Below are 9,353 nucleotides of genomic sequence, written 5' to 3' on the forward strand. Positions count from 1 at the left end.
ATTTTATTTGTATAAAAAGTTTTTTATAATTTTGTTTATACAGTTCCTGGGTTTGTTTTGGCAGGTATACTCCCAGGTATTTTATACTGTCTAGAGTTATTTTAAATAGGGAATCTTTTACTATCTCTTCTTGTAGGGTTTTGTTTGTGATATATAGGAATGCTGATAATTTATGTGGATTTACTTTATATCCTGCTACTTTGCTAAAATAGTCATTGTTTTAACTAACTTTTTAGTTGAGTCTCTGGTTTGTATTTCTTAAACTTCATTATACTTGAGCATCAGCTTGTTGATACCTCAGGCTTCTGGAAATTTGTTGTAAAACTCCATGTTGGGTATAGAGATGCTTGACTATGGAAACAAAAAAACCTACCTGATGTCAATAATAATGACAATAATAATAATAATAATAATAATCTAACATTTGAAATAAGATGAGTTAAATCCAACTTGTCCTTCTTTCCAATTTTTCTTCATCTTCTGTTGGGTCTTAAAGGTGCACAGGTAGATGTATGTTTTAGTGAGGAGTAGGGTAGGGGATGGGAGGTGGGAAGAAATATGTTTGGGGGTAGAGGACAGGGAGATAATGCAAGAACCCTTCTTTTTCAGATTCTCTCCAGAGAACATCTTATTTACCAGACTCATCTCAAGCATAAATCCCTAGAGACCATTAAATCTCTACCCTCACCATAGAGAGATTAGGATGATCCAAGTTAACCGGGGCTACATAATCCTGAGGGGAATCAAAAAGGAAAAGAGGGAGGAGAAAGAGAGAGGGAATTGGAGGGGGACCAGCTAGGTGGTGCAGTGGACAGTGAGCCAGGAATCAGGAAGATTCATCTTCCTAAGTTCAAATCTGGTCTCAAACACTGAATAGCTATGTGATTCTGGGCAAGTCACTTAATCTCTGTTTGCCTTAAGCCACTAGAGAAGGAAATGACAAACCCCTCCAATATCTTTGCCAAGAAAACCCCATGGATGGTATTGGCATGCTATGGTCCACAGAGTCACAAAGAGTCAGATGTGACTAAACTATATAGTACTTTTAGATTTACAAAGAATTGTACATGTGTTAACTCATTTGATCTTCCTGAAAACCCTATGAAGTATGTATTATTATCCCCATTTTATTATTATCTATTATTGCCCTCATTTTACAGATGAGGCAACTGAGTATCAGAGAGGTAAAATGATTTGTGCCGAAGGTCATACAGCTAGTGTCTGAGATAGGATCTGAACACTGGACTTCCTGACTTCAAGTCCTATACTCTATTATGTTTTCTAATTCATAAACAAAATTATTTTTTAATTTTATTGAGAGAAGATGGAGGAGGATGAAAGGAAAGATAGAAGAGCAAGGATGGGCCCCTGTCCTCTTCATGGGTCCCCTCCCCAGTCCAGCTATTTTCTCCAGTAATACAAATAGGAAACTCCACCTGCCCTGGGAATGTTGGACTGTCCCCATAAAGATCACCCCACCTCTGTCCTTCTCTTCCAGGTTCCATGTAAGAGTGACAAGCATGAAGTCCCTGAAAGAAAGCATCTTTGACATTTATAAGGCTGAGAGGAGACAGACAACTGAAGAGTAGAGGTGGGAGGTGAACAGGATGAAAAAGAAAATAGAGAGGACTCCTCATGGGGCCCTAAATTTGGGGGAGGGAGCAAGTTTTGGGGTTCATTTTCTTCCTGACTCCTGGAAGGATAGAGCCCTGTCCCTTCCTCCCCTCTTCAATCCATCCCTAGAACATCAGGTATTAGAAATAACATGGACCCAGGGAGTCAGTCCAGATTAAACAAATGTTTATGAAGTAGCTTCTGTATGGAAAGCTCTGTACTAGACCTTGGGAATGAGCAACCAAGTATTTGTTTAGCCTCATCAGAGCTGCCCTAAACTGTACTTCCAGACTCTCTTGATGGTCTAAAACAGAGCCTATACACAGTATTCCCACAGCAGACACACCCTGGCTCTTGGAGGATGGAATTCTCTGGTTTGTTTCCAAACCCCTTCCCAATGGCTCCCAGTACCTGGTGGTAGCATTGCAGCAGCCCACTTGGAGCCACAGTGACTCCCAGGTCCTTTCCCTGAGACCATAATTCTGTGATATGTATTATTTTTCCTTAGAGCTGAAAAAAAAAGAGCCCTTCCTAGATGTTTTCAGGTTTTCAATGATTAATTCAATCTCTTCTATCTTTCTGACTCTTTGAATCTCTCTTCTCCTTTCTTCTCTTTTCTACACACACACACTTACAAATATATACACATACATATACACATATATATGCATATACATGCCTTTAGTCTCTGAATAGCACTAACTGATCTGTAAGGGGTAAAGGACCTTAGAGATCAGTTAGCCCCAAACAGCTTCCCCTCCCTCCTCATTTTATTTATTTATTTATGTTTTAATGTTTTAATTATGATTTCTGTTTTTACATCATTCCTGGAAATACTTCTCACTCTCTGAATGACCTTCAAGTTGAACATTTTTTTCCCCTGGTGCCATGGAAGATTACAGGTGCCAACCCTCAGTGAGTTTATAACAGTCTTAACCTCAGGTAATTGGACCAAAGAGGTACTGTATAGGGAAATAAATGACTTATGACATTGCCTGTTCACTTATCTGTATATTATGTATGACAAATCCACTCACACTTGTTCATACAGCTTTAAAATATCTTTTAGCCCTCAGCATGTGTATTTGTCTTGTCTTATGTTTTGCATTGTAAATTCCTTGAGGGCAGGAACTGTCCTTTCTCTGTTCTTTGTATCCTTTGCCCCAGTGTGCTCTTCCCTCCCCCACTTCTCTCTGTCTGTATCTTTCCATCTGTCTCCCTCTCAGCCTCTCTGTTTCCCTCTATGTCTGTGTGTGTCTCTGTCTGTTTGTCTGTCTGTCTGTCTCACACACACACACACACACACACACACACACACACACACACCACACACACATCCATCAGGATCTGAGAGGATTCCTCCAGGTCCCACTAGCACAGGGGCCACAAGAGGCAACGTGGACTGATGGGACCTGGACACCTCCTTGGCTGTAGCTTCCCAGAGTTCTGCCTTACCAATCTACTGCCAATTAACTAATTAATTAGCCTTAATTTAATAGCTAGATTCCTGTCATGCCTCAATCATCTAGAGAGCTCCCAAGAAAATTTGAAGACAAAATTTGAGCCTTCTCAGAGCATAAGCCCAGCCCAGGGAAGGGAACAGGGGAGGAAAATCCCATCATTGGCCAGGTCACCAGGCCAGAAACAATCTTCATATTCCCAAATCACTTTCCCTTCACCATAAGCTCTCCCAGGACCTCCACCCATTCACACACTCATCACCCTAAGTATGACTCAGTGAAAAGGACAATGAAGGCTGAATGTGAATCAGAAGACACAGAACCATGGCATCTGAGTTTTACTGGAAGTTCATCTTTGCAATCCTTACATGAAGCATAAATTCATTCTTCAACATCAATAACCTATTCTATAATTCTAATTTTGAATCTGCTCCATAACCCTAAAACTACTCTATAACATAAGCCATCATTCCCCCTAACCTTAACAACAACATTAAACATTACCCTGACTCCAACAATAATTCTAAGTGTAATTGCCCTGTCTTTAATCCCCAGTTCTAACCTTCTAACCCTCTGGGTTACAAGTGGCTGCCCAGACTTTGCTTAAAGACCTCTAGGTTTATGATCTTGGACAATTCTCTTCAAGGTCTCAGTTTCTTTATCTATAAAATGGGAATAACTATACTTGTACTATACTACCTACTAAGAATATTTAGAAAACATTAGAGCAGGAAGGTACCTACCTTAAAGATCATCTATCCAACCACCTCATTTTACAGATGAGGAAGGTGAGGACAAGATGATATAACCACTTCAGGGCTGAGCTAAGACTGAAACCCCCATCTTGTTCCCCTTATTTCACAAGGTCTTTGTGAGGCAGGTGCCTTGTAAACCACAAAGGTGAGATGCCATGTTATATAGTGGTGAGTGTGTCAGATGTGGAGGCAGGTGACACAGAGTTTAAATCCATTTCTGACTAACCATGTGACCCTGGGCAAGTCATTAAACTTCTTGAGCCTCAGTTTCCTTGTTTGTAAAATGAAAGAACTTCAAGGGTTGTAATGAGGATAAAATAAGATCTTGTATATCAAAAGCTTTGTAAATGATCATATAAATGTGATACATGACTACCATCAGTATCTTGGGGCTAACCTGGGAATGGAGATTCTGTTCCTCTTTTTTAAAGAAGGCATATGAAATCAGAGTTGGGATTAAGATAGAAAGAGATGGAGAGAGAAGAAGAAGAAGAAGAAGAAGAAGAAGAAGAAGAAGAAGAAGAAGAAGAAGAAGAAGAAGAAGAAGAAGAAGAAGAAGAAGGAGAAGGAGAAGGAGAAGGAGAAGGAGAAGGAGAAGGAGAAGGAGAAGGAGAAGGAGAAGGAGAAGGAGAAGAAGGAGAAGGAGAAGAAGGAGAAGGAGAAGGAGAAGAAGGAGAAGAAGGAGAGAAGAAGAAGAAGAAGAAGAAGAAGAAGAAGAAGAAGAAGAAGAAGAAGAAGAAGAAGAAGAAGAAGAAGAAGAAGAAATTAAAAAATAATACTCCGGTTCTGAGTTCCCATAAAGAAGAAAAGCATTAACCATAGGTTTAACTTTTTGATCCTGTTTGCATCAAGGACTAGAGGAGAAAGGTTACCATCCTCTAGGTCTGCTTAATCTCAGAGACCTGTCTGACCCTGTTTGATCCTCCCATTCCTGGCCTTTGCCCCCTGTCAATAAATGACTTGGAGGAATGCTGAACTGGGAACAGAGAAGCTTCTTGGAGTTGGGAGGGGGGCAGGAATGAGGAGAGGGCAAATAAATCATTATAGGAGTCAGTATGAATAACAGAAAGGGAAAGGTTTGGAAAGGGAGGGAGGGAAGGGAGGAATTGAGGGATTAAAAATTTAGGTACAGGGGGTAAATAAGAGTTTAAAGATATATTCATAAACCTAAGATAGAAAAAGAAACCATATGAAGGGAAACTGGGAGAAGCCTGGACATACCATCCAAGTCATAGGCCCATGGACCTAGAGCTAGAGGGTTGTTTGGACATCACCTAGGCCAACTCTCCCATTTTGTGTTCAGCAAGCTAAAGTGACTTGCCTGAAGTCCCACAGAGTAGTAACGGGAATCAAAAAGCCTGGTAGGACCATTTTTTTAATCCTTAGTTGTATATACAAGCCTATCTGTCCCTCTGGTGGGAACTATGTCCAGTGGAAGGGGAGGACAGAGTCCCTGTTGTCAAGAACTTGTAGTCTTATGGGACTGACAGGCCCTGTTCTCAGGCAGTCCCTAATCTGATGCTGCCTACCTTCAGGCAACTCCCAGTCCATTGTGACACACTATGCTTGTCCAAAAGAGCTCTCAGTCTGAGGAAGGAGACCCAGTCCCTGCCCTGGGAAGCCCTAGTCAGAGCATGGAGCCACAGCTCTGTGTCTGCTGATTCCTTTGCCCTTTTTACAGCTGAAGCAAACCGTGGCTATTCACTGTGGGCATTTGCTCTGGAATTCTTGTAAACAGCAGGGGGAATCCCCATGAATTGAGCCTTACCTACTCTTATCATCCTTCTCAATTAGCCTTCCCCTGCATGACTCATAGTCATATATATATAGACTCATAGAGAAAATCCACAGCAGTCAGAGAGAGAAATGGAAACCAAACGTGGACAGTAGAGTTTCCTTCCCAGTGGACCACCTTCAATGGCTGTCCTATGGCATCTGTCCTACAGACATCGGTGATGAAGTATACACTCAAAACAACATCCTCACCTTCTCACCAGGAAGCTGGCCCCAAAACAGGGCCAAGTATCCACAAGACTTGGGCAAGGAAATAAGATCTAAGCTGGGGGTGAGCCAATAACCGGGGAAGCCAGTGTCCGGGATTGGGTTAAGGGTGTCTGGCAGAGGTACTGCCCCATCCCTGCCAGGGACAGGGAGACATGATGTTCTCTCCCTAGCCTCCTGCCCCAGGATAGCTGGAATATCATCTGATCTGACCTGTCTAAATGCAGTTCATCGGTAAGAGAGAACAAGATTTCAGCATGTTGGCAGGGAGGTGAGGTGGGGGTGGGGACCTGAGAAGTGGTGAGCCCTGTACAAATACCAAGAAACTTGGAACTTCTCTCTTACCTCACCACTGGAACATTCCAGCCGTGGCCACGGGGGTAGGGCCTCAAGAGGAACCAGTGGAATCCAAGCCCTTCTCAGCAGCCTCCTGCCCTAGGTTTCCTCTTCTTGCCTCCAGACCTCAAAAGGCATCTGTCCTCCCTGGACTGATCAGCTCCAGACCACCTTCCCTACATGTCTATCGAAGAAGCCCCACCTATATACCTTTACCCCTACTTCAGACTTCCCAAGAAGGAAAATCAACTCCCTGAGCTGCCCTGATTGGGGCCACAGCTTTGAGAAAAATGGTGGCTTTGTGGAAAGAGCCCTAGATCTGGAAAGATGGCTACTCATTTTCTGTTACTTACTTCCCTGTGTGACCTTGAGGGCATCACTTCTCCTCTCTGGGTCTTGGTTTACTCCTTTGTAAATTGAAGAGGTCAAAATAGATGATCTGTAAATTCCTTATTAGTTTTCAGTCCTAAGATCCTAAAGCCTGCTTCTTAATCTTGATAAAAGAAAGTTGGGGTGGGAAGGGGGATGGCATGGAAAGCAACTGGGTCAGTTTTAGTGAAAAAGCTAGCCAGTGGTGGGGAGCCTGTGGTCTCGAGGACACATGTGGCTCTCCAGGTCCTCAAGTGCAGCCTGGAGGGCCACGTGTGTCCTCGAGACTCCTCACCCCTGGCTGGGCTTTCTGCTACTCATGTTCATTAGCACAGGGAACTTCCAGTGAGCAAATTTCCTCTACCGGTGCAGATCAGCACCTGTTTTGCATCTCCTAGTCTTAGAAAAATAGATGGCACCCTGAGAAGTTGTGATTTGCTCAGCAGTCACATGGGCAATCTGTGTCAGAGGGATTTGAATCCAGGTCTTCCTAAGTCCTGAGGCAGAAGCTAACCCACCATGCCAAGGTTGCCTCACCTCCAGGTTTATGGCATATAAAACCATTGACCTCCAATTCAAAAGACCTGGGCTCTAGTCACATTGACCTTAGTGCCAGAAGATGTAAGTTTGAGTTTTCCCTCCAAGAGCCAGAGCTTACTGATTTTAGGCAAACCTTCCTGAGCCTTAGTTCCTTATCTGTAAAATGGGAATGATGATACATTATCTACCTACCTTTTCTTTTAGAAAGAACTTTTTTGTGTCATCCTAGACTTGACTAATATGAGCACTTCCATATACAGAGAACAGAAAAAAGAGTATTGCTTTGCATATGAAATCACAGGTCTCTTTTAAGGAATAGCTTGCATTTAAAAAAAAAAAGCTAAAAATAATTCAATGCCTTATCATTTATACAATTTTAAACATACTATAATGACCTTTTTTTTGTATCTTCTTTTTTTTTGGAGGGCATCACTCCATACTCTTCCTCTCCAACCCAAACACTTGCTCCTCAATCAAAAAACAAACCCAAAACTTGCAACAAATAAGCATAATCAAGAAAAACAAATGCACAATCTTCAAAAAAAATGTATGTCTTCATCTCCACCTGGGATCCCCCAACTCTCTGTCAGTCTGTGGAGGTAGTACATTTCACCATCAGTCCATTGTAGTAATGGTTGGTCATTGAATTGATCAGAGTTCTTAAGTCTTTCGAAGTTATTTTCCTTTACAATGTTGTAGTTAGATATAAATTGTTATCTTGGTTCTGGCCACTAGACCACCCATTGTCTCTTAATCCTTCCCTTTTATTATTTCTTCATCTGTATAGCCATTTCTGAATTGATGAATTAGCCTCTTAGTTTCTAATTCTCTGATACAACAAAAAGTGCTACTATAACTATTTTTTTGTGTATTTGGGTTCTTTTCTTCTCTTTGATCTCTTTGGAGATATATGGCTGATGGCCATATCCTTGGGTCAAAGAGGATGTATGTTCAGTTTTAGTGATGTTGGGGGTACAGTTTCAAATTGCTTTCTAGGATGTCTGGATCAGTTCACAACTCCACCAACTAGTGTACCAGTTTTCTTACTTCTCCAACACTTGCCATTTTCCTTTTTTGTTATCTTTGCAAATCTGATACTACAAGATAGGACCTCAGAATTGTTTAAATTTGCATTTTTTTTACCATTAATGACTTGGAACTTTTTTGTTTTTATTGTTGATGATTGTATTATTTCTTTTAAAAACTACCTCTCAGCATTATTGGTGGAACTGGGAAGCAGTACAGCCATTTTGGAAAGCAATCTGGAATTATGCAAATAAAATAATTAAAATGTCCATACCCTTTAACCCAGAGATTCCATTACTAGGTTTATGACCAAGAGGCCATTATAAAATATGGAAATATTTATAGCAGCATGTTTTGAGATGTCATGGAAATGGAAACAAAGTAGATGTCCATCAGCTGGGGAATGGAAATTATGATGCATGAAGTAAAGGAATATTATTGTGCTATAAGAAAAAAATGAATATCATGATTACAGAGAAAGATCTATATGAACTGATGCACAGTGAAGTAGGCAGTGCTGAGAAAACAACATACACAATGACTGAAAGCATGTAAATGGAAAGAACAATCACAAAAGAATCAAAAGTAGGTTTTTTAAAATGAAGAAGAGCAAGTGTGGCTCCAAAGAAAAGATATGGGAAGACACCCCATCTCTTTGCAAAGGTGGGAGGTCCATAACTATGGCATATTTGCATACATGTTCCAGCAGTTTTTCAACATATTGATCAGTTTGCTGTTTGTTTTTTCTCTTGCTCCTTTTTCTCTCTTTACGAATATTATTTCTTGTATGAAATGGCTTTCTGGGAGAAGGGGAGGATGGGACACTTGGGGAAAATTTTGGTGACATGAAAACAAAAACATCAAACAAAAGACTTTTTTTTTAATTGCCCATTTGTGACTTTGGACCATTTCTCTATTGGGAATGACTATATGTTGTTACATATTTAAATTAGCTCCTCGATCTCTTGGGTATGAGACATTTATCATAAGAAACAGGCTGCAAAGGGGTTTTTTTGAGCTGCATTGATTTTGTTTGTGCAGAAACCTTTTCTTTATGTAGTCAAAACTGCTATTTTATCTTTTATGATCCTCTCTATCTCTGTATAGTCATGACCTCTTCTCTTGTCCATAGTTGTGAAAGGTATCTCCTTCTTTGCTCCCCAAATGTGTTTGTGATGTGACTTTTTATATCTAGGTCATGTATACGTTTGCAATTTGTTATTGTTGCTGTTCATCCTTTGTTTTCCAAGAG

Source organism: Phascolarctos cinereus, unplaced genomic scaffold (assembly GCF_003287225.1).
Source record: "Phascolarctos cinereus isolate Bilbo 61053 unplaced genomic scaffold, phaCin_HiC Scaffold_5;HRSCAF=322, whole genome shotgun sequence".
In the NCBI taxonomy this organism is placed as follows: domain Eukaryota; kingdom Metazoa; phylum Chordata; class Mammalia; order Diprotodontia; family Phascolarctidae; genus Phascolarctos; species Phascolarctos cinereus.